Below are 23,369 nucleotides of genomic sequence, written 5' to 3' on the forward strand. Positions count from 1 at the left end.
TCTGTAGTGCATTATATATATATATAAAAACTAGGGGGGGGGATACGCCTCCCTGGCGCCTACGGTGCCCAACTGCCCGTGTTCCGGACTGATGGGCCAGTTCTCCTTGAATTCTGATGACTCGAATTTTGAACACTAGACACTCAGGGTAGCCCTGAGTTTCAAAACGTTTCCAAAAACGTGATATACAAACGCGACATAAAAAGGCTTATCATTATATATATATATATATATATATATATATAGGGTAGATAAACTTTTTTTCCAAACACACACTAAATCTGAGTTTAGTATGTTTGGACTAATTTCTTTTTCCAATTCAGCTTGCTACCAACTTTGCTCATTCTGTTATGTATTTCATTATTTAATATGTATATTTTCAATTTTAATTGGCTATCTTACTATGAATTGTGCCTAAATAACTAATAGCTCTCATATATTCACTCCTGAGAATGAAGTTAACATTTCTGTCTTATTTTCATTACTTTTAATATTTTTAAAATATTTTTATTGCTGATTTTCATACCAAATTTGTTCGATAATTATTTCATTTGGCCGAAGAATCTTGAAGGCTCGAAGCAGATTAATTTAAAAAGATAATGTCATCTTTGCAAGTTAAAGAATTCCAGGAGAAAATAAACAGTATCTAACATCCAAGTATATCAGTATATAAACAAATGTACATCGCTTAGTATACTATTAGACGCATTAGATACTAAGATACTTAGTAAACAGAAAGAGCAGGTCTCTATAAGCCGGTTTTAATTGAGGACATACTGCTTTTCATTTCTCTATTCATAATATCACCTGAAGTATCTAAATGAAAGGGGAGAAATATAAAACTCACCTTTTTTCTTTCAATGAAGAATTATCCAAAACGTTCTTCTACCCTAACAGCCAGAAGCACACACCTATAGGAAAGAAAAAAAAATTAAATAAGATTGAAAATGAGCTTTCCTAATCTTGAAGCCGGGAAGAGATAACTTATTAAATGAATCACTGGTGGTAAAGCTCTACAAATTATGATGCATTTAGATACAAAATGCATGAACGTAATCTGTACTTTTTCTTGTTTCATATAACGTCTATTAATTGCATGTACTTCTTTTTATTTTGTCTGTTTTGCAGGGGAAGAACCCTACAATTGGTGTAGGAGATAGATTAGCTAACTCATCCAAAGATGAAAATCCCTCGTTAATGCTCCACGTGTTCAAGGCGAAATCTAGGAATGTGTTTCTTAGTAACTCAGACAACTGCACACGCCATTTGTTTTCAAACTTTTTAAAGAAGCGTCATCCTTTTTTGTAAAAAAAAAATAAATAAATAAATAAATAAATCCTGCGTCCCCTACATTTTTCATAAAATAATACTGATTACTTGATGGTTTTTGAGAGCACACAATTATACTTAAAACCAACTAAAATTAAAATAGCCCACAGAGATCATTTTAAAAACTGCACATTTAATTTATTAGACAATAAAAATGTTCAATGAGCTTTCTTGCCAGCACATATTAACGATGTTATTGCTACTTGTAATTCCTTAGAATATACTGTGATGAATTTCCGAAAATTGCTCTCACGACAAACAGCTAGCAGTATTTGAAATGTAATCAGAGAATGCATTCGCAGATTAGTGGGCTAGCAAAAACAGAAGTACGATATGTAAATCCACATGTGCAGAAAACTGCGCATCGGAGAATTTAATCTTTGACTTTCAATGAAATGAAATTTTGATGATCACTGCATTGTAGTTCTGACCAGTGGCAACTTACAATGTAATAATGTTAACGAAATAAACATGTAAGTTGTATTTTTAATGCTGTGTTGCATTGAAATAAGTTGATGGAATATCGAGTAAGTGAGGGGGTTGTGCTCGAAAATAAACAATAAGATTTACACTGCTTCGCGTCCCCAGAAATGGTTCCCACAGTTTGAAAAACGTCGGCATACATACGCTAAGAGCTATAGTAAACTGTCAGTTTTTACAACCGTGTCCTTTCCGTGTGAGGATCTCCTGTTGTCTTCTAACATTTTCCTTAGTTACGAGGCTATGATATTTTATTATTTTTTATTTATTTTTTGTAAGTAGAGAGAAGCTACTGAAATACTTCATGTTTCTATTATTATCTAACATTCAAGACAAATTTATCATCAGTTCCTGACAAAGTCTACAGTGAATTTTGCACGGCAAAATTGAATGCTATCTTCGTGATTATACAAACTTTGCATACGAAACAAATTAGTGGCTTTCCCTTTACAGAATTTACTAATCGAATCAAGTAGTTGTAGAAATAAATACTGTATACACAACTATTGACGGCTGATGATTTTAAAATAGCTGCAGAATATAAACCAAACTGTGAGCATAACGACTGTTTTTTAAAAATTTCCTTTATTAAATATTTAGGAGTACGTAGGATTAATGTTGTGATAAAAGCTATATTTTACCGTGCTAATTAGTGCACATACCGTAGCTAATTACCCATGCACCTTGACCTCTTGATTAATATCATCAAGAGGTCAAGGTGCATCGGTAATAAAAAATGTTTTGAAAAATATCACTAAGACGCATTTAGCTCACATCAAAAGAATAAATTAGTTTTGTTATATATATAATTCATGTTTCGGCGAAAAGCCACGAAACAAGATTATTTCCAAAAAGACACGCGCTAACAGGGGGAAGGGGTCATTTTAAAAGATTGAAAACGCTCAAAATCAATTTTTAGTGGTGAGTATTGCTGCTTAATGTTTGTGTGTGCGGGCCTGCAATTTTAGGTTTAGGATTTAATAGCTGACGCCAAGGATCTGCGAGTGGGGAATTGTTGCTGCCAAGTCTTAACTCAAAAAGCTGCACACATTTCGCAGTCGGAATGTAAATACAGTAATACATCTCAATGAGATAAATTTTTCCCACTACGAATTTTTCTCTTCGTAGTGCTCGCACTACGATTACAAAAATTTCTGCCGCTTCTCATAGAAGTGACAGAATTTTTCTCATCGTAGTATTCCCGTCCAGAAGAATTCTGGAATTTACAAACAGAATATGCGCTTGTCTTGTAATCTAAAGAGCGAAGCAATCGACCAACCAGCCGGTATTGTGACCTACTAAACAACCACTGTTTGGTTGCTTAAATCAGGTGAAAACAATGAAGAGTATTTTGGGCGAATGCATTATATTCCACATAATACAATATATGCCCGAACTGATTGCTCTATGGCCAGTTAGCATAACATGCTAACTGGCCATAGAACATGTTATGGGATGAAAGGCTAGTTTCTAGAAAGAAAAAGCCACCGTTTCCGACTGACACTGGATAATTGACCGTTTTTTAAAAATATACTTCTCATACTACGACAGTATGCAGCGAAGGTCTTTCCATCCAAAAGGCGTCATAATACCGAATGTGCTGTGAATGAGCTTTTGCCATAAGAAAAATACTAAACACATTTCAATTACTTAAATTAAACAGTCCCTCAATTATATAATTTTCTCCCGATTTTAGGTGCCTGTAAAGGCACCTAAAATCTCAGTTGTCCAAACTTCTCCTTAAAAATGAAATTTCACCGATTACACTCTCTAGCACGCTCCGGACGCCGATAGAAACAAACTTTTTATCATATTAATGCAATATAAAGTTACTTATCTAAATGGCAAGCCTTGCAACCGCTTATCGCATAAAAGCATTTCATAAGGGAAAAAATGAACAAAGCAGTGCGAAGCAAGAGGCTGACTGAAATTGGAAGGTTACGTTACTAACTTTTTTTAAATTGGTGGCACTGCTTGAATTTCAGAGGAGAATTTAAATTTTTGTCGATTAAATCGATCAGCCAAGCAGCTGCTTCCAATTTATCCAACCTCCTACTTTCTCGGTGCTCGACTCACTTTTTATTTTATGTAGGTTTGCTTTTATGAGGTATTACTTATTTGTTTTTCTTAGTTTAAGGGGGAGAAAAGTCGAGCAATGGGTGGTTCAAATAAGTTGAATCATGTCACCTTCATCAATAGCCTTTTACTTCTTCTTCCTCCTTCACATCCCGTCCTCCACTTCAACAACTGGACAAAGTTATCAGGGGACCGAAATAAAGTAAAAATTATATTCCAAACCTGGTCGAAAACAGCTGAATAACGTAACCTCTCAGATGTATTTGAGAAGAAAAGTTACTTTTATCTAGCCTCCCCCCCCCCATTCATTTTAGTCCAGTTGGACTGAATTTCTCAGCGACCTTTAGCATGCAATAACAGCAGCTGAACTACGCGATTTGAAGCAGCGTCTGCAGATGAAGCGTTCTCTTCGAATTCCTACCTCAACCGTTTCCTCTTAGACTTATTCTGCTGAAATTTTCAGACGACCATAAACATTAGCAGAAACAGCTGTATTCCAAATTTAATCAGAATCACTTGAACGATGAGTCTTGGTGTCTGTGAAGAACACAACCCTTCCGCTATATTATTATTGTTATCTGAGACCTCCAGGGAGTCAAGGACTCATCGAGGGAGGCTATAAATCCCCCAAACCAGCTATCATACCTTTCCTTAAATTCATTCGCACTAGATGCACTAGCTACCCCTAATGGCAAATTATCTCCCCACCTTCCATATAACGAAAATTTTCATCAGTTGAAATCCTATAACACCCATTCAAAAGTTTATGGACCTCTATCGTATCACCCCTCTTTCTGCTGTAAACCAGAGTCTGTAATCCACACACTCGCAATCTGTCCTCATAATCTAAATCCCATAATCCGGATATAATCTTTGTAACCCTTCTTTACACTCTTTCCACAGCTTCTTAAACCCCTTGGAACTGGGAAGACCAAATCGATGCACTATCCAGGTAGAGTCTTATCAAAGCCTTATAAAGAGGCAAAATCACTTCCTTATCCTTACCTGTCAAGGTTCGCTTCACCATCGCAATTATTCTCTGAGTCGTATTTGCAACTTTTGCTATGTGACCTTTGAACTTTAAATTCTTATCCACCAATACACCAAGATCCCTTGCCTCTTCAGATTTTTGTAGCCTCACCCCGCTAATGTAATATGCCGCTGGAACTCTAATCACGCCAAAGTGCATAACTTTACACTTACTAACATTAAACTGAAAGCCATTTTCCTTTGCCCAAATTTCGAGTCTATTCAAATCATTTTGTAATTACTGAATATCACTATCATCCCTGATTGCCTTGCCTCTCTTTGCATCATTGGCAAACACTTTCACATCTGATGTTAGACCCTGTCTGATGTCGTTAATGTACAGATTGAACAATAATGGCCCAAGGACTGAACCCTGAGGTACACCACTGGTCACCTTAAATCTGGCAGATTCACACCCACTGTATACCACTTTTCGAGATCTGTCTGTCCACCATCCCCTGATTCAAGTCAAAATATCCATTTTTTTCTTGACTGGTCTGAATTTTCCGCGTAGCATAAACGATATAATGAAGTAGTTTTTTTTGTTATCCCAAATTTGTTCAAAATCGGTTCAGCTGGGCGACTTTTTTACAATAAAGAAGTCTCTAGGAGAAAGATTCCTCCCTCCCAATCTTCATTTTCATCCGTTTAGTTAAATTTCTCAGTGGACCTAGGAGAGTGAGAAACAGTACATAAATCTGGTAGAAATGCGTTGAACAGAAGTATCTGCGGAGTACAAGAAGTAAAACAGTTTTATTTTCGCAGTCTGTCGCCATTTTCAAAGTACCCCTTTCATTAAATGTATTTAACACATCAGATTTAGCAGGTCTTGTCCTGACAACTCTGATTCTTGGGGAAGGGGGGGGGCGGTGTCAGATTTGTTATTTATGCGTCATTTCTACAGAGATCTTAAGTTGAATATCTCTGTCAAATAATATAGAATTTTGGCTCTGATGATGTAAAGAGACTGCCGCAGTTCTTTCTATTATAAATCAGTGAAAAATCTGTGGCTCAAAAATCAGATAATGTTTAGTGCAACTGCCTTGTTCTGGCTATTTTTGCTTTCATCGCGAAAATGCTGTGACATTTGTTCTTCTGTTGAAAAAAGCTCGCGTTTGAATCTCCTGTAGCACGAGAGGAAGCTTTTCAAATGAAAACAAGAGACGGTCTCACACGAAGATGATGAGATTTTTCTGAAGAAAACTAGAAACCCAGCAGGAGAATACACTGGCTACGTAACATTAGCGGCTTTGGCCATAATTCTAAACAAATCCAACTTTATTTATTTATAACACAGAGGAAAAAAATAAAAAACACTTAGAGCTGTGTAGTCAATATATGCAGTGGTAGACGGGGTGAACACACACACACACACACACACATTATATATATATATGTTTCTCGCATCCCAAACGGGATTCGAATCTTTTTCTAACGATGGTCCTTTTACGACTGCAAACTGGCGGCCTTACTTAAACCTTAAACTGTTGGTTGGTTATTAAAACTATTAGTATGTTGAATGTTCGAATGTCAACTTTCTACTAACTGGTACAAAAAATAATTTAGTACATTTTGAAGTTAATTTGTTTTAATTAATTCTGTTCAATTTAAATGAACTTCCACCAGATGTAATTTACAAAATTGTCGTCTGCTGAAAACGCTCACTGCTGCTACTCCTCTGGGTGTGGAATCTGACAAGAAATGCGATCCGAAGGTTGATTTCAATTCGTGACCTCACTAAATGATTACTCCATTCTTACTTCAGGTGTGCTGGGTGCATGGTTGCCTAGCATATAAAGGCATAAATAATTTTATCTGGATTATGTGTGCATGAGACATTCGCTAATTTACAGGAGAAATCCATTAGATAAATGAATGTACAAGTATCATTATTACAGAAGCAACCTCCATGGAATCAGTAGATTAATGGTGGGAAGAAGCCAGCCCTACGTTCTATTCTTTATACTTTGCATTCTCCCTCCCTTGTGCCATTTCCAGCGATGTTCTTTTCCTCTGTTTGAGAAATCTACAATTCAATATTACCAGATAAATACGATACTACTAAATATCTCAATCATATCACTGCGCAGTCGTCTGTTCACCAAACTCTTCGGATCATCGTCAATCAATACCCTTAATCAATTACCATAGCTGATAGTTCATAATTCCGATATCATTTTAGTTACCTGCTTCTGTACCTTCTTCAAAGTTTCCTCATCTACATGAAATCCACGAGATCAGATCATGGACATACACAGTGGAACCAAAACAACCTTACTCTGTTGGTTAATGTCTTTCTCAGCTGTCCTCTAGGTTGTCTTCTGCCTTTGATAATATGTTCCTTGAATATCAGTTTCCTACCATCATTCAAATTTCTTCCACTCTGTTAAATTTCAGTACACAGCCTTTCTTCTGCGAATCCCAAAGCTGGCATCTCCACACTCATTCTCCAACCTTTTCAGCTTAGTCAAACCCTTCTGCAGAGCCAGTGCATCAATATTATTCCTAATAAACACCCCTAGTTTCGCATTACCCACAATAACTAAATAACGAAATGAATTTCATCACCCAGTGTGAAACTGCTGCCTTTCTTACTGAAGATTCAAGTAGCTTGAAAAGTTCTGTTTGGTCTCTAGAGCAAAATTCAAGGATTATGTAAAAAAATAATAAAATAAAAGATCTTAGTTCGCCACGGTGATAACATTATAGGTCATTTTTTCGTAGGTGAGACCTGATGGGGAAAAAAAAAAACTTGCAGCATCGTTGATATAAAGGTTGAATAGTAATTGCCTCAGCGCTGAATACTTACTAAGTGCTTGGGAACTTGAATGATATATTACAAATACTAATATCAAAACATAAACAATTTTTGTGATATGAAAATTACTAGCCAAAGAAATGCATTGACTGCAAAATCAATAAATTCTCGAACATTTTAAAATTATTCATTAACTAGTTACTGCATTTTAATAAGTAACTTCACTAAATCAGGTTGGATCTACAAAAAATTTGTAGTTCCGACGGCGAGCTCAAGTTTTGAAAATTTAACTTTTATTTTTTTTTAAAAGCACAAATGTTTTGTACTTTGAGCAAAAAAAAAAAAAAAACTGCATGAAATGACATTAAATTGTGTTTTCTGTTTGACAAAATTGTGAAGTAGAAATTCAACAAGAATATTAACAAGGAAAAAAAAAGTCTTTCCAAAATGTTACTAGAATTTCTGTTCGGCGAATGAATCTAGGGTTCACTCATAGTTTATTTTATGTACTGCTTCGTTTTCAAAAGCAAGAATTGTTAGGCTTGGGTGATGGAAGCCAAACTTTATATTTGGCGAGAGTTCGCAACTAAACTATAAGAACAGTCATAAAGATCATCATTATCTCATAATGCGAAGCAAATTTTCGTTATCATTTCACATATTTATTTATAGTTTTGTCACGTTCAACACATAATTTTGATTATTTTTTCGTGTTTTGCCAACTCATTAAGTTGTAGCCCGGGGCGAATGTTTATCCTGCCCAGTGTTGAAATACTATGAAATGATAATGATGCCCACAGATTTAAACTGAATACAGTATTTTTAGATTACCTTTATAAACACTTTAATCTGTCTCAGTACCCCTCTCAAAAATAATCACCAGGTGTTTACATTTTATTATTATTATATTTTAAACATATTTATTCAATTTGTAACCAAACTTATCTTAATCTATTACTGTCTAAATTCTTTCTTAACTGTAAATCAGGTATTGACGCAATAAAAATTATCTGCTAGTAATCGGTGATGGGATAACATAAAACTGGAAAAAGAAACACTGGAAAGGTGATTAGGTTGGTTACTTATCAAATAATAAATAAATAAATAAAAATAATAAATAATAAATAATAAATCACGCTATATCTCAAAAGAATCTCTTACTAGTAAGAATAACCGCTGCGCATCAATTTAAGGAACTTACACATCCTATACTTGATTAGGAATTCATTCAAAATCGAAAATAGGATCATCACATAACTTCAAGGCACAGAGACAGATTTTTTTTTACACTCACTTTTCCCGTAAATACCTCAGCGCACTCTCAGTCCGTGGAGAGCTCACTCCGAAAATTCAAAACTTTGAAGTATGGATAATAAGATATTGTGGGTTCCTACATAACCTCTGAAAAGAACTGACAATTGAAAACCGCTATCAGTAATCTGATAGCTGTGGTCAAGGCTCTATGTTCACAAAGGAGTGAAGAGGGATACGTAAGTATCAGATTTTTGAAACATTTAATTAAAAGTACCATAAAAGGCTCCTGAACATTCTTTTAAACAGTGCAATACCAATGCATCTCATTAGGAAGGTATACATTTTTCTAAGTTCTCGATCGCTTTGAAAACTTCTTTAAAGTCTCGAAAAGAAAAATTATTTACCTGGTGTATAAAATAAAGGTAGATTATTATCTTTTCTTTAATAATTTTAGTTACTAACTTGACGCCTTTCAAGCTGTATATTTTGGATGAGAACAAGAATGAGGTTTGGTTCACGAAGAGTAAGTGCAGTCCTTTTGCGATTCTGTTCATTGAATAAACCTTACCTTACAGCGGAGTAAAACTGCTTCATTTTTGTAGTCAAATTTTAGTATCCTGGTAAGCAATAAATCCATGATTAGGTTGAAAGCTTTTTGCAAAACACGTGCCAACCAAAAAATGCAATGTATTACTGGTGCAGGTGATGGGTGCGTAAACGGCGAAGTATTTAAGCATCTAAGAATTTAATGGATTTATGTATGAGAAAATAGAATTTCTTACATTTACTTCACTATATTTAATTACTTTCTAAGATGAGTTTTCTAAGACAATTTTCTAAGACAATTTGCAATGGTGATAATAAGATCATTTGAAAATTATTGGCTTGGGAACTGGGTTTACGATCTTCTGTAGCTCATAAATAATGGACACAGTCTGCTTCACTTAGCGATGACATGGCGAAGTTTATAATTTTAGGACATGAACCATAAAATGGTGCATATGTTCTTTTAAATATCTCAAAATAAGCAAACACGAGGGCAATAAATCTTTATAAGCTCGACATACGGGGTTGTGGTAAAGCATGAAATTGTTTGCTTCAAAATGCTACCAAACTGTGGTGATTTGTGAAGCCAGGGGAAACTACCAGATGTTCGAGATTATGTGTGATTATTTTCAGCTATTCATATAAAAATCCAGCTTTAAAATCATTACTACACTGAAAAATCTTAGGACAGTTCTGCCCAACACAGTGAGTAATAAAAAATCTCTTTGAAGATACATTTCAGTAATGCCATGCAAGGGTGTGGTTGTAGAATTAAAATGGGCTATACCTTTACTATCGATCCGTTAACTTGTCTATAAAATGAAACAACCTGAAGATCGACGAACCATGTCTTTTTGCGCATATACCACATCATCATTCTTAGGATTAAACAACGCCATCTAAGCTGATTTTATTTTTGATTAAGATATGAGATTACAAGATTTCAGAGTACAACAGCAAGACCCGATAAGAGGAAAGAGGAGGGGAGGAACTGTAAGCTTAAAAGTAGTTTAGATATTATACATTTCTTTTCTGAAGGCTTGTTCTAAACAATTACTGTACAAAGTTTTCTTTCTGATAATACGTAGAGAACTCGGTGCACAACAAATTATCACAATTTTTGAATAAGAACGACATGAAAATACACTACAATAAAATATGCTTCCAGCGATTCTGGTAGCATTGTATCTCTGGATTGAAATCGTTAATTAGTCGGTTCTAGTATGCACAAACAAACACGCGCGCGAGCGATGGAAATATCTTGGATATTACAATTATCTCTGCAGTATTTAGCTAAAGACAACAGAGATTTCAGATATGGATGCTAGGATTCTTCTACTTGAAAAAAAGGTTTTCAGAAGAAAACGGGTGGATGTGGCGTTTGCACACCACGGCGCTTGGCCGCACGAAGGAAGACTTGGTTTCGAGTCTAGTCGGCGACTAGAGGAAATTTTTCTAAGCCTTTTTTCGACCGGTTCCCGAGTTATTCGATCTCTGGCACGGGCAAGCGGGTTTTTCGTCCTGTAAACTCAAGAAAATCGACCACAGAACCCACATTATTTCAGACATTAAATATATTGTGTTAGGGTTAGGGACCACGAGATGGCGGCACATTTGAGCCGTCTCTCTTCACTGCGTACTGCTTAATTAGTGATAGCCTTGGGCCATCTATCTCTGATTGGTACCAGTGAAGATTGAACTGCCCACTCAGTCTCCAAAAGTTAGATAGGGTTAAATGGCCTCGCCTACTCCCGTATACGGGAATAAAAAGGCATTAGCTGATTTTTTTTTTAACGGGTAGTTTCTAGAAATTTCAATCTTTCTTCTCGCAAAATAGACAAATCTGCTCAATCAAAAACCTCACTTGACAAAATAACATACAGTAGTTTTATAGCCAAGGTGCTATGCGAACTCCAAATATGGAAGAGAAGAAAAAACTCAATGGACTACATGCTATGGAGATTTGTAACAATCAATTAACATTTCAACTAATCAACTATTATTATGAAACCATTATTATGCAAAATAATGAGATCGATAAAAAAATAAATAAATCCTTAGTAAATTTAGCTTATTTAATATTTTAGGAAAGTAATGTCGAAAATGTTAGCATACAAAGCACGGCGCATTGAAAACCTAAAAAAGGAAAAATGTAGAACAAGAAGAGATATCTTCATCCGTGATCGGACAGAAATGATGAAAATACACCTGTTCTCCAACTTCGTCGAAATAAGATTGAAATATGATTGCGAAATCGAAATATGATTGCGAATCTTGAACAAGAATGCACTTCAACATTTATCTGAATTGTATACATCTTATTATTATTTTTTGGTTTCATGTTTCCCTATGTGTTATAAATAAACTGATGAATTTGATTCCCGCAACCTGTCTGTCTTGGATGTTTAGTCGTTTCCACAGAATGAGGATTTGCGAATTACAATCGGGTCTTTTTATTGAAAAAACAGCACTTCAACTAAATACTAATTTAATAGATATCATATGCTTTCGCAAAAAACTCAAGGTGAAGTCAGCGCTCTTTTGTCGAGTACTCAGAAATCCGATACAGCTATGTTTCTGTTTCTCTAAGATAATGCGACGCAATGTACTGTAATCATTCTTTGTGAGTTTTATTTCCGTTACATCACACTGATGAGACATGACATCAGGGTTAACGAGAAATTCCGAATGAATATAAGAAGAATTTTCCAACTTACTCTTAGTCGATTAAAAATCGTAGGGGGAGAGAGAAATGGGAAAAAGTGTTATTTAGAAAGATTCAGTTGTCAATTCGTTGCCGAATCAGCACATCATTATCAATTTGGTGGATCAGTCAGCAAATTCGTTCAAAACTGCTGACTCTCACCTACCCTGTCGCTTTCCGCCATTGAAATAACAGGCGAAACCAACGAAACAATTGTGTCCTAGTAATGGCAAGTACTAATTGTATTAGAAGCAATTACCATTCCGCCAACAGTAATTACAGACTATACTGATGTGGTGAAGGTTATTATAGTAACACGAGTCGGCTAAACAGTGACGTGGTTCAGCCTGATTTAGGGGAGGATGAGGAGAAAGTTAGGAGAGGAGAGAAGGGAAGATGAGAAAAGTGCTAGTATATAAGTATTAATTAGGTGAAAATTAAGTGAAATCAGGGTAAATTAGGTGAAATACAGCGTGAAAGTTCTCTAATGAGAGTCCCTTAACCTTTGCTTGTATATAGTTTCATGTCGTTTACTACAAAAATCTCCGAAACTGAATGTTCTTATTCCATAAAGATTTCATCAGTATTACGTAACTGCTTCTCGTAGAAGCAAGTGCCATCTAGTGATTAAGGAAAATGTTTTCTAAACTTACTCAAAAGAGCAGGTAACAAACACAGGTTATTATTATTATTATTTGAATTTTGGCTACTTTTTAATTAAATAATAAAGCTTGATAACGACTGTATCAGTTACAAAATGTTTTTCAAATTCATCACAGTTTTACTCACAGTTATTATTGATGCAGGAGTGAATGAAAGGAAGTGAAAGAAGTAATCGTTCTTTTTCAGGATTACATGACACGATTTAATTTGACTTTCCTGGTACTCAGCCTTAAACAAAGAACTCTTTTCCCTAAATGAAGAAGTCCATAGCTCTCAGAACGTCTCCTGGATCGTTTTTGGAAATCACGTGCACTGCGTTAAAATGATATAACCGAGTTTTATGTACAGGATTTAAAAAAGAATACTGAAGATTCTTCTGAGTCGTTCATAACTCCGTTATTCGACTAAGATGTGATTTCATTTGAATTAGGATTCAGGTGACTTCATCACAGCAAATTCATCCCTTTTCTGGTCCAAATAGACACGGAAAACTAAAATCAAACATTAGAATAAACACGATGAAGATTAATAAAATCTTCCAGAAGATAAATTCTCTCATCAGTCCGCTCTATAATCACAATGAATTATCTTGAACAGGAAAGATACTAATTGTTCTCGTTTCTTAATTCGGACTTATGAGGCTCAGATTCTGAATCCTCGTTGGCTCAGTTTTCATGCGGTGCGACTTTAAACGATAAGTCGAAAGGAAAACATTTCCCGACAATAAGCTTCTCATGTCACAAAGTTTATAGAGGGGGGTTTTAATACAGTAATGCAGAGCCTGGCTCAAGACAGGCCCAGTCGATGGGTTAGACAAAAGCTCCCTTTTAATTTTTTATTGACATTAAAAATACGGAGAGTAGTAATGGGTATAACGACAACAGTTATTCTGACTTCACAGACACTAAAATGTCCGGAAATTATAGCTTTTAGCTTAATTAATGGCTATATGCGACTGCATAATGTCCTATTTTTAGGACTCAGAAAGCTACACGAAAAAAAAAAAAAAAAAAAAAAAGAGAGAAGCTTTTGTAATGTAATGAATCGGAACCGACTTGGGTATTAACTCTTTCTAAGCATCTTAGTCTGAAATAAGGTATGATAACAACCGAGTAAATAAACAAAGTTTACTTGGTTAGAGTAAACAAAACTTGAGGCTTTGATCTATTAATGGCAAATGAACGAATGATAAATGACTAGTGAGACTATATGATAGTCTCTATATCTGATATATATATCAGAAATTCCAAACTTTTTTTGAAATGGCAACTTTCTTTTTACGGGGGTTATCTTAAAGGTCATGTTCCCTTTATTAATTATGAGATGTATTTAGAATTATAATTATTAAGTTTATATTTAAAATTCATATTCAATACAACATTTTAATTATTTATAAAAAATTTGTGATTAAATTTAGATTGTAATTAAAACTTATAATTCAAATGATAGGATGCTTCTTTATGCTCGTGACAAAATATTAGATGTAATCTTAGAATTTCTGAGCACGACGTCTGAATTTTCTCTCCGAAGTTTCAAGAAGTGGATGTTTAATTGCAAAATGGTTGGTGTGAATGTGACGTTTTAGTTTTTAGGTGTTAGCAGCTTTCTTTACAAGGCGTATCAAAAACCGATATTATCTTCAGCACAACGAACAGACGTGTAACATTAATCATCGTTCAATGTGGTTTCCTGATTTTGGGTTGTTTGTTACACTTTGCCAGATCAGCAACTTTCGGTTTTAAATGAAATATTAATCAACCATATTTATTATTAGTATTATTAAAATTCGAAATGACAACAGTCGAGTCGCCTATGCAGCTGACTTCTATAATGGTAGGTTGCTAGAATAAATACCATTATCGGTTCGATTGTAGTCACCACATACAGGAACTTTTTCTTGGCCTTTTATCATCCGGTTTCCGAGTCAATCAATCTCTGGATCAGAAAAGTAGGCTCTCTTTCCCCTCGAGAAACTTGATTATTTATACTTGCAAGTCAGAAAAAAAATAAACCATAGAATTAACATTACTTTCAAACAATAATATCGTCAGGAGTAAAAACAAGAGATGGAGTCAGTTGTCGACCGTATTCCCGCTATACATAAACATACAAATCGTTGGTAACCAAGAACTCAACCACTGATGACGACTAAGAGAGTGAAAAGGTCAATTTCCAAAAGTTAGGACAGGAAAGGGAATAAACAAGAAGACAGATTTATGTATATTTTTTAAAATTTTAAATATCTTTAAAATTACAAAACTAGCCATATGTATAACCCAAAATGAGGCAGTTCATTATTACAAAATGTATAAGGGCACAGACAGATATTCCTCTTCACCCAGTCTATGTAGACCATTTGGGGGCACTATAAAGGTGACAGTTCTAACATACTCTCTCTCTCTCCAAGGGATTTCTGTCTTGGGATCTCCTTAACAAACATTTTCTAATATTATCTATTCAGGTGATTCTAGGTCGTTCCCGTTTTTTTTTAAATTTTTTTTTTACCAGAAGTCGAGCTTTCTAGTGCTATTTTAGGTAAGCTATTTGATCTATGTAGCCCAGCCACTAGAGCTGTTTCCGACGTATTTTAGTAATATTTCTTGTATTCTAGCAACAGAGAGGAATTTCCTTTTAACCTCGTCATTTGTTGTGTGTGTGTGTGTGTGTGTGCCATGTTTGGTATCTTCAAACGTTTTCTGTAGCACTTCACGTCGAAGGCTAATAGTCTTTTCTCACCTTCCTGTCCAACTTTCACAATACGTATCGTAAGACAGAGTTAACAAAGGTATCGATAAAGTAGAGGCTTGTAGTTAGCTGTATTTTATTGTACTTTCTTTCTTTTCTTTTTTCTCCTCCTTCCCAATGCTATTAGAGTATGTGAGGGCTAGGGGTGAATGTTTCCTATTTTACTATTTCTTTCGTCTCATGCAGTGTATATATGAACAGTGAAAGAGTAAAAGCTTTTCATTTTTATAGCAGTTTCAGTGACATACATTAACTATACAAGATGTTATAAAACATAAATAAATAAATAACAGGACTCCAGTACACACATCAAGATTTTCTACAGCTAGTTAACAACACTACACCTACTTACCTATCTAAAGAAGAGAGAGGTCTAGAAGAATATTGGTAGCTTGCTTAAATGAGATTAATTTCTTCTTAATGCGCTTAGAGTGTAAGAGATTTCGGGGACAATAGTAATATAGCATTTGCACATGATGTGTGTCTGTGTGCTCGCGCTCTTCCGGATCGTATATTATACTCGCTATTCTACTGAACTAAGCATCTCGTGTGCATGTTTACAAACATTTGTATTTATATAAAAATAAATAATGATATGCATACTGAAAATATACATAAATTGGGATGTTCATTTGGTTGAAATTAAACAGGCACAAATAAAATCACGAAGGCCAAGTGTAATTATAATTATTATTATTACATCTCCATGGAGTCTGACTTATTTCAGGAAGCTCCTCCACGTTGTACAACACTACACGCTGTCTGCACTATACAATCCATACATATCTTCACTACATTTCTACTACCCACTACCTAGTATTTTAATCTTTTTTGCAGGATAAAGAAACCCAGAAATTCCAAAAGGAAAAACTCAACTACTTAAGTCTGAAATTTGCTAACTCACCTTCAGTTGAAAAAGTTTATATATAAAGATTTCTCTCGTTATGCGAGAATGAACGCAGGCTTTAAATCGAAGGGCATAGTATGTCTCTCAAATGCATATATTATACAGCCACCTTTTGTGTTTTATTTGAGGTGTAAAAACTCAAATTTTCTGACAGAAAACCAATCACTTTTGTATGAGGCATGGTAACACACTTTCACCGTAAAGTGCTTATGAAGTTTCGCCTCAGGTGCAGATCGCCCTAAATGTCATGTTATTTTCGCAAACAAAGTTCGAAATTGGCAAATGAGAAAAAAATTGTAAAATACAGCTAATAAATTATTTGATCCCAAAACGAAATGAAGAATGCAGAATAACAGATAGTCAAAGAAAGTAATTCGAAGTTTTTCCATTTGGTTATACTATAAATTAAAGATACCAAGAAATTACAGACTTGGTTTAATTCTTTATCCAAGTGTAAACAAACAAAGTTTGCGCTTGAAGTATTTTCAGGACTGAGGCAACTCGTATATAGAGGCTAATGACTTCACATCACTTGCCTTGGTATCCCATTATACATATCCGTAAGGATATGTGCTTTGCATTATGGGATACTCACTACCCAGAAGGTTTCGACCTTTATTGAGGTCTCATCAGTGGGAGCCAGAGCAAGCACCTTCTGTCTACTTGTATATGAGATATATATGACTTCCATTACTTCAACCTTAGTATCATCTCTGGGTCTAGCTCCCGCTGATGAGACCTCAATAAAGGTCGAAACCGGTCTGGGTAGTGATCCTTCCCATAATGCATAGCATTATACATACCAATAAGAATATGTGCGTTGCATTATGGGATACTCAGGTAAACAATATGAAGTCATTAGCCTCTATATATGGGTTTCTCCAGTCCTGAAATACTTCAGGGCTATACTTGGATAAAGGATAAAACCAAGTATATAATTTCTTGGTATCTTTAATTCAAAGAAAGTAATTGGAATCTGCTAAAGAACTGAATACCAAAGGATAAATAGAAGGAGAGGAAGACCAAAGAGAAGATGGCCTTAAAAATGGAGGCGTCCAAAGAATTTACGCTTAATGGTGAAAAGAGGAATTTTGCGAACGCTACGAACAATAAGAATATCGTCATCATTAATTTTTTGTAATAGATTTCACAGTTTGATATGAACACAGATGGATAAGAAAATAACTATTTATTTTATTATTAGCTTTTAGCTTTTAAGTTAATAAATAGTTATTTTCTTATCCATCTGTTCATATCAAACCGTGAAATCTATTACAAAAATGTCTGACGAACACATAAGCCTATCCACGCGTCATCATTAATAATTAAGCGTACGTGCATCGCCCGCTATACAGCAGATATTCAAAGCCAAATCCGTTCTCAGTAGATTTTCCTTCAGGAAATTCGGGTTTTACACCTCACAAAATAGACAGACCAGCAAGAACACACGCAGTTCACAAACATAATAAAACATAATACGTTCATCCCCACAGCGTTGCTTTGACTGTAATCAAAAACAGCTTAATCCAACTTTTTCTTGGCTCTGCATGCGTGTGCACGTTCAGTTATATAAACTGTGCTTAACATGCGTATTAGAAGGGGATCATAATAACCATACGTTTCATTTGTAAAACGGAATGTCTTGCTATAGTATATATCGTACCTGTAAACTGCTGTTTTTTTTGTTTTTTTTACGCGTTTTTTCTTTCTCTGGTGAAAAATCACAGTTTAGCAGAAAAACTTTTTCAGGACAGTCTTCTTTTTTTCTTCCCGTCCATTTACCGCTTAGGCTACGAGGAGCCAAACAAAAACATCAGACATAAATTCGGACTGTTTTCGGACTGGACTGATTAATACGTATTATGTAACTGCCTACATGAATGAAATGAGAGGGAGGGGGGAATTCGTTCAGGCACACAGAATGTGCTGCAAAATGCTGATTAACAAACTTCGAGACATGCACATTTTTGATAGGAGAAATAAGTGTGGGAGTGCATTATGTAAATGACAGACAGAACACACTCAGTACGTGTTTATGGAGAGGAGAAAAAAAGTTATTTTCTGGCCTATCTTTATTAGAAGTAGTGGTAGGTTTGGTGATCTTATAAAAAAATAGAAAAAAAAAATTATCCCGGAGGCAAACAAAGCACACGCTACTAACTTAAGCAACGCCAACATTTCCGGCTTTCATTTTTAGCTTCACCCTACGATAGAAAAAACACGAAGTTCTACTTTTTCACAACCTTTAAATGTATCCTGCTTCCTCCAGGTGTCACCAGTATCCTGTAGGGATGGGTGCGTGATAGTCAGTCATAATGGTGCTCACTGAGGGCATCTAACAGATCTCCGGAACTGCCGGGAATCTGACGTTACGCTCTTTAATAACTTCCGCTGTTTCAAACAAAGTTTTATACACTTCTGGCATTCATTCACAGAAGGATGAGGGTTATTTTCCTAGTTTGTTGAATTTTTGTGATTAAGTACGGGAAGCTATCCTGGAAACCCAATAAATGCATCAAGAAATTACTACAGAAGAATTGGCATGATATTTAAATAATGAACCAACGTAAATCTTGGAACACTTAAATACAGAAGCTCTAAAATCAGATGATATCCTAAGTAAAATTAAGGTGCAGCATACAAAAAATATGCTAGAGTCTACTAACGGACTGTAGTGGTAAAATATCTGCAACCAAAGGGACATCTTCATTACAACAGAACTCCTCTAAATACAAGATTTTTGATCTAGAGCACATCCACAGACTCATCAAGTCCAGCAGAAATAACCTAAGTAATGCTGACTGCCAAAAGCACAGAATTATTGTTGGCATCTATCTTAAAAAATAATAATAAATAAATTTTAAAAAGTTTGAAGTCTCGTTTCTTTATAGTTTAAAATGACTCCATCAGGAGACTTTCTATTTGAATTGCACCCCATTTTCCAACAAATCTTCATCTACTTGGAAAAAAAAAAAAAAAACACTGAAAATCAGATGGTCTTTTTGGTGTGGTTTAATTGGAAGTACGACCGAAGCATTGAGACTAGTATATTATGTTAATTGCATGTGCTTTTCCCAGCTGGTTTGTGAAGAATTAAGTACCGAAGGGAAAACCTCATCCATTTGATCTTTAATCAAATGCCCTTCTAAAGGGCATTTGATTTAAGATCAATTATGCCTGGTAGGATTCCAATTCACATCTTTCCAAACGAAGAATAAATATGGTATTAACTACGAAGCGTTAAGGTAAACAGAAAAAGATGTGAAAAAATCAAAACAAATGCAGGAAGTTGGGTTTATATCGTAAGAGAAAGGTTATGAAAAGCAAGCAGAATAACGTTTCTGGTCTTTCTTTATTAGAAGTAGTAGAAGGTTTGGCGAACTTATATGAGAAATTGAGAAAAATTATCCACGAGACAAACAAAGCACACACTACGCAAAGAAGGATATGGACACATAAAATCTATTATCACAATATCATAATCAATTATCACAATTATACATTGTGGGTACCTACAGAGGAATGCCAAGCAGAGAAGAAAACTAGCATAGTTGACGATACATTAGATCAGCGTTTCTCAACCTTTCTAAGCTCATGGACAAGTAAAATGCATAAAACAAATCTACGGACCACTAATTATGTAATTTTATGTTATTGGAAGTAAACGATTAAAAGTGTATCGTCATTGAACAAAGTTTTAATTTTTATTAAACAAATAAATAACATGATACAATTATATTACTACTTACTTTTAATGAGATATTTGAGCTTCTCGCCCCTTGCAGAGTTGCTGGATATCTGGCTCAATATTGGTCAACTTCAGTCGAAGATCGGCACACACATGAAGACGATTTCTGTATTTTGTTTTTATTTGAAGGAGCGATGAAAATCCTTTCTCTCAAATATAGGTGTTGTAGAGAACTGCATGATGATTTTCAATGCTTCTTCAGATAATTCGTGAAATTCACTTATCACAAAAGACAACATCCAGAATTGAGCCAAACCAAGATCACGGAACTACATTTTAAGTCCACTGTCACTTGAAAGCTCAATTAACTGTTCTTTTTTAGATAACGAAAGGTCGTTCTCGTGACTGTAAGCCTGAAATGGATCGCGAACCCACAGAAATTTCTTATAAAAGTTTTTCGGAAAATATGTTTCAAAATTCCGTTTCAGATTTTTGAGGTGGTCACAAACCCTTTCCAGAAACTCAGAATCAACAAAATGATCATTTTCCACCAAAAAGGATTCCAATGTTGGAAAAAGTGCAAATTTTCTGTCTTTTGCATAACTAATCCATAACACCAGTTTTTTCTCGAATGCCTTTATTTTGTCGTAGGCATGAAGAACAGTTAAAGAATTTCCCTGAAGGGAGAGATTTAGTTCATTTAATTTCGAAAACAAAAATGTCTGACATATAGGATAGTGTTGATAACTATGCTTCGTCAATAAGGAGTGATGCAAAATCAGAATTACGTTCATTTACAAACAATAAAATTTCGTGCCTTAATTGAAATAACCTTGTTAGTACTTTGCCAATGGAAAGCCAGCAAATTTCGAAATGAAGCAAAATTTGTATATATTCACTGCCCATATATCATCGTAGACTACTGAAAATAGTCTGTTATTTAATGGTAGAGCCTTCATAAAATTAAATAGCTTTACAGCGTTGTATAGCACAGTTTTAAATTCTGGTGATATTCCTTTGGAGGCTAACGCTTCCCTATATGCACGTATGAAACAATGTACCCAATTCTATATCCGGAACTACTCCGTTGACCTTAGAAACAACCCCACTATGCCTGCCTGTAAGGGTGCGAACTCCATCTGAACAGAAGCCCATACATTTTACCCACGGGATCCTTTTGTGTATTATGTAATTTGGTATTTTAACTGTGTGTGATATTTCATCCCTAATTTAGACTATAGGAATTTTTAGTTTAGTTTCAAGAGAATGTCATCACAACTTTTTTTTTTTTTTTTTTTACATTCACGTTTTCTGGTCAATAGGTACCAGTAGACATTTTTCGGAAATAATTATTTACTGGATATCAGTGTTCCCCCCCCCCACACACACAAGTTTTTTTTACGTTCCCTGTATTAATTCTGCAGTAGTGTGAACAGATAACATTATGAATTTGGTATTTTAAATGCATGTGATATTTCATCCCTAATTTAGATTATAGGAATTTTTAGTTAGGTAGCAGTAGACAATATATATATAAAAAGTGAGTAAAAATATTTAAGATTTCTTGCATGCATAATTAAGCAGAAATCTGCTCTAGGAATTTTTTTGTTTAGTGTCAATTGATGTCATCACAATTTTTTTTTTTTACTTTCACGTTTTCTTGCCATTAGGTAGCAGTTAGATTTTTTCTAAAATAATTAACTACTGAATATCAGGGATGTCCCCCTCCTCACCTCCACAAACACACACATACACTCACGTTTTTTTTTTCATTCCCTGCATTAATTTCAATGTAGTCTGAACAGATAGCAGTACGAATTTGGTATTTTAAGTGTATTTGATATTTCATCCCTAATTCAGACTATAGGAATATTTAGTTTAGTGTCAAGAGAATGTCATCACGAAAGACAGGGCTGACAGTGAGGTTCCATCCCCCACCATTTACCCTACTCCTATTTGGTTCTTAGTGTCAGAATTGTATTGACGGATAACATTATGGATTTATATATCAACTTCTAAACAGAATAACTGACTAAATATCTTAAATATTTTTTCATGCATAATTAAGCAGAAATCTGTTTCCAATAATCTTTTTACATCTATAACTCAACCAATATTTTTATCTGGGTTAAATTCCTTTACAGAAAACATACACAAACGATCAACGTATAGATGTAATTTTATAGATCTTAAAAGTTCATTACTTTTTCTTAATTAAATGTTAATTTTTTTTACCATACTTAAACAGAATTGCATCAAGGTATAAAATTATGGATTTAAATATCAACTTCTAAGCAGAATAACTAAGAAAAAATTTCACTGTGATGTTACTTAAATATGGAAAACACTCCAAATACAGAAAACTTTGTTCATTGAAGTTTACAAATGCATATTTTATTTTGCTGAAATATTATTTACAAGTATATTCATAGAGAATGATTGGAAACATGTAATTAGCTACAAATATTTCTCAAGATTTAGTTTACACTCTGAACATTTTCCAATGAGTTTAATAAAGATTTTCTTTATTGTTCGTTACTCACTGTTTCTTACATTACATTACATCAAAATAACTGGTCATGTAAAAGAATCTTAAGATCTGATATCATAGGAAGCACAACTCCATACATTTGATATGATGTTAGTCTTGAAACGACACCATAACTGTTTATCGATTCCTCATATTCTTTTGTCACCAGATATACACAAGCAATCTTCGTATAATGTTTGTAAATGTTCCAAAATAAAGAACCATTATCAAATTTTACAAAGCCTTGAAAGTCTAATGTAACCATTGAAGAATTCAGATGACCGCCAATTATTTTTCCCATGATATGGATAGCTGGTAACTCAGCTTCTTCGCAGCTAATAGAGAAAATTTTACTTACTCTACCTCCTGTTTCCTCAATGATTAGTTCACCATCTTGGCACTTTAGAATATTACAGTCTCCTATGTCCAATTCATACTCTACTCTTCTTTGCAAGTATTCTAGGATATCTCTACCAGCAGCATAATCTTTCCCGAGTGCTTCTCAATAACCACAACACAATATATGTATCTTCTAAACTAATAATTGGTTTCTATCCTTTTAGAGCTACGTGGAGTGTTTTGTCTTGTTCTATTTTCCTGAAGAAAGAAAATTTCAAAGGCTTTTGGGGCTCACCCATTATTTTACTTTACCGGACATAC

The 23,369-nt window shown here is 34.7% G+C and overlaps 1 protein-coding gene across 4 annotated transcripts in view; it reads right to left on the reverse strand.

Moving 5' to 3' along the window:
* The window catches only part of LOC150106214 (neuroglian-like), an 888,579-nt gene that overhangs the window by 804,925 nt on the left and 60,285 nt on the right, over nt 1-23,369 (reverse strand). For all 4 annotated transcript variants that reach the window (XR_016548353.1, XM_090393042.1, XM_090393040.1 and 1 more), the window contains one exon: nt 848-911. The gene's annotated coding sequence lies outside the window, so the exon portion shown is untranslated. The remainder of the gene's footprint in view (nt 1-847; nt 912-23,369) is intronic.

The sequence above is a fragment of the Typopeltis vanoorti genome, chromosome 5 (assembly GCF_054136105.1).
Source record: "Typopeltis vanoorti isolate ZY-2024b chromosome 5, IOZ_Tvanoo_1.0, whole genome shotgun sequence".
Lineage (NCBI taxonomy): Eukaryota > Metazoa > Arthropoda > Arachnida > Uropygi > Thelyphonidae > Typopeltis > Typopeltis vanoorti.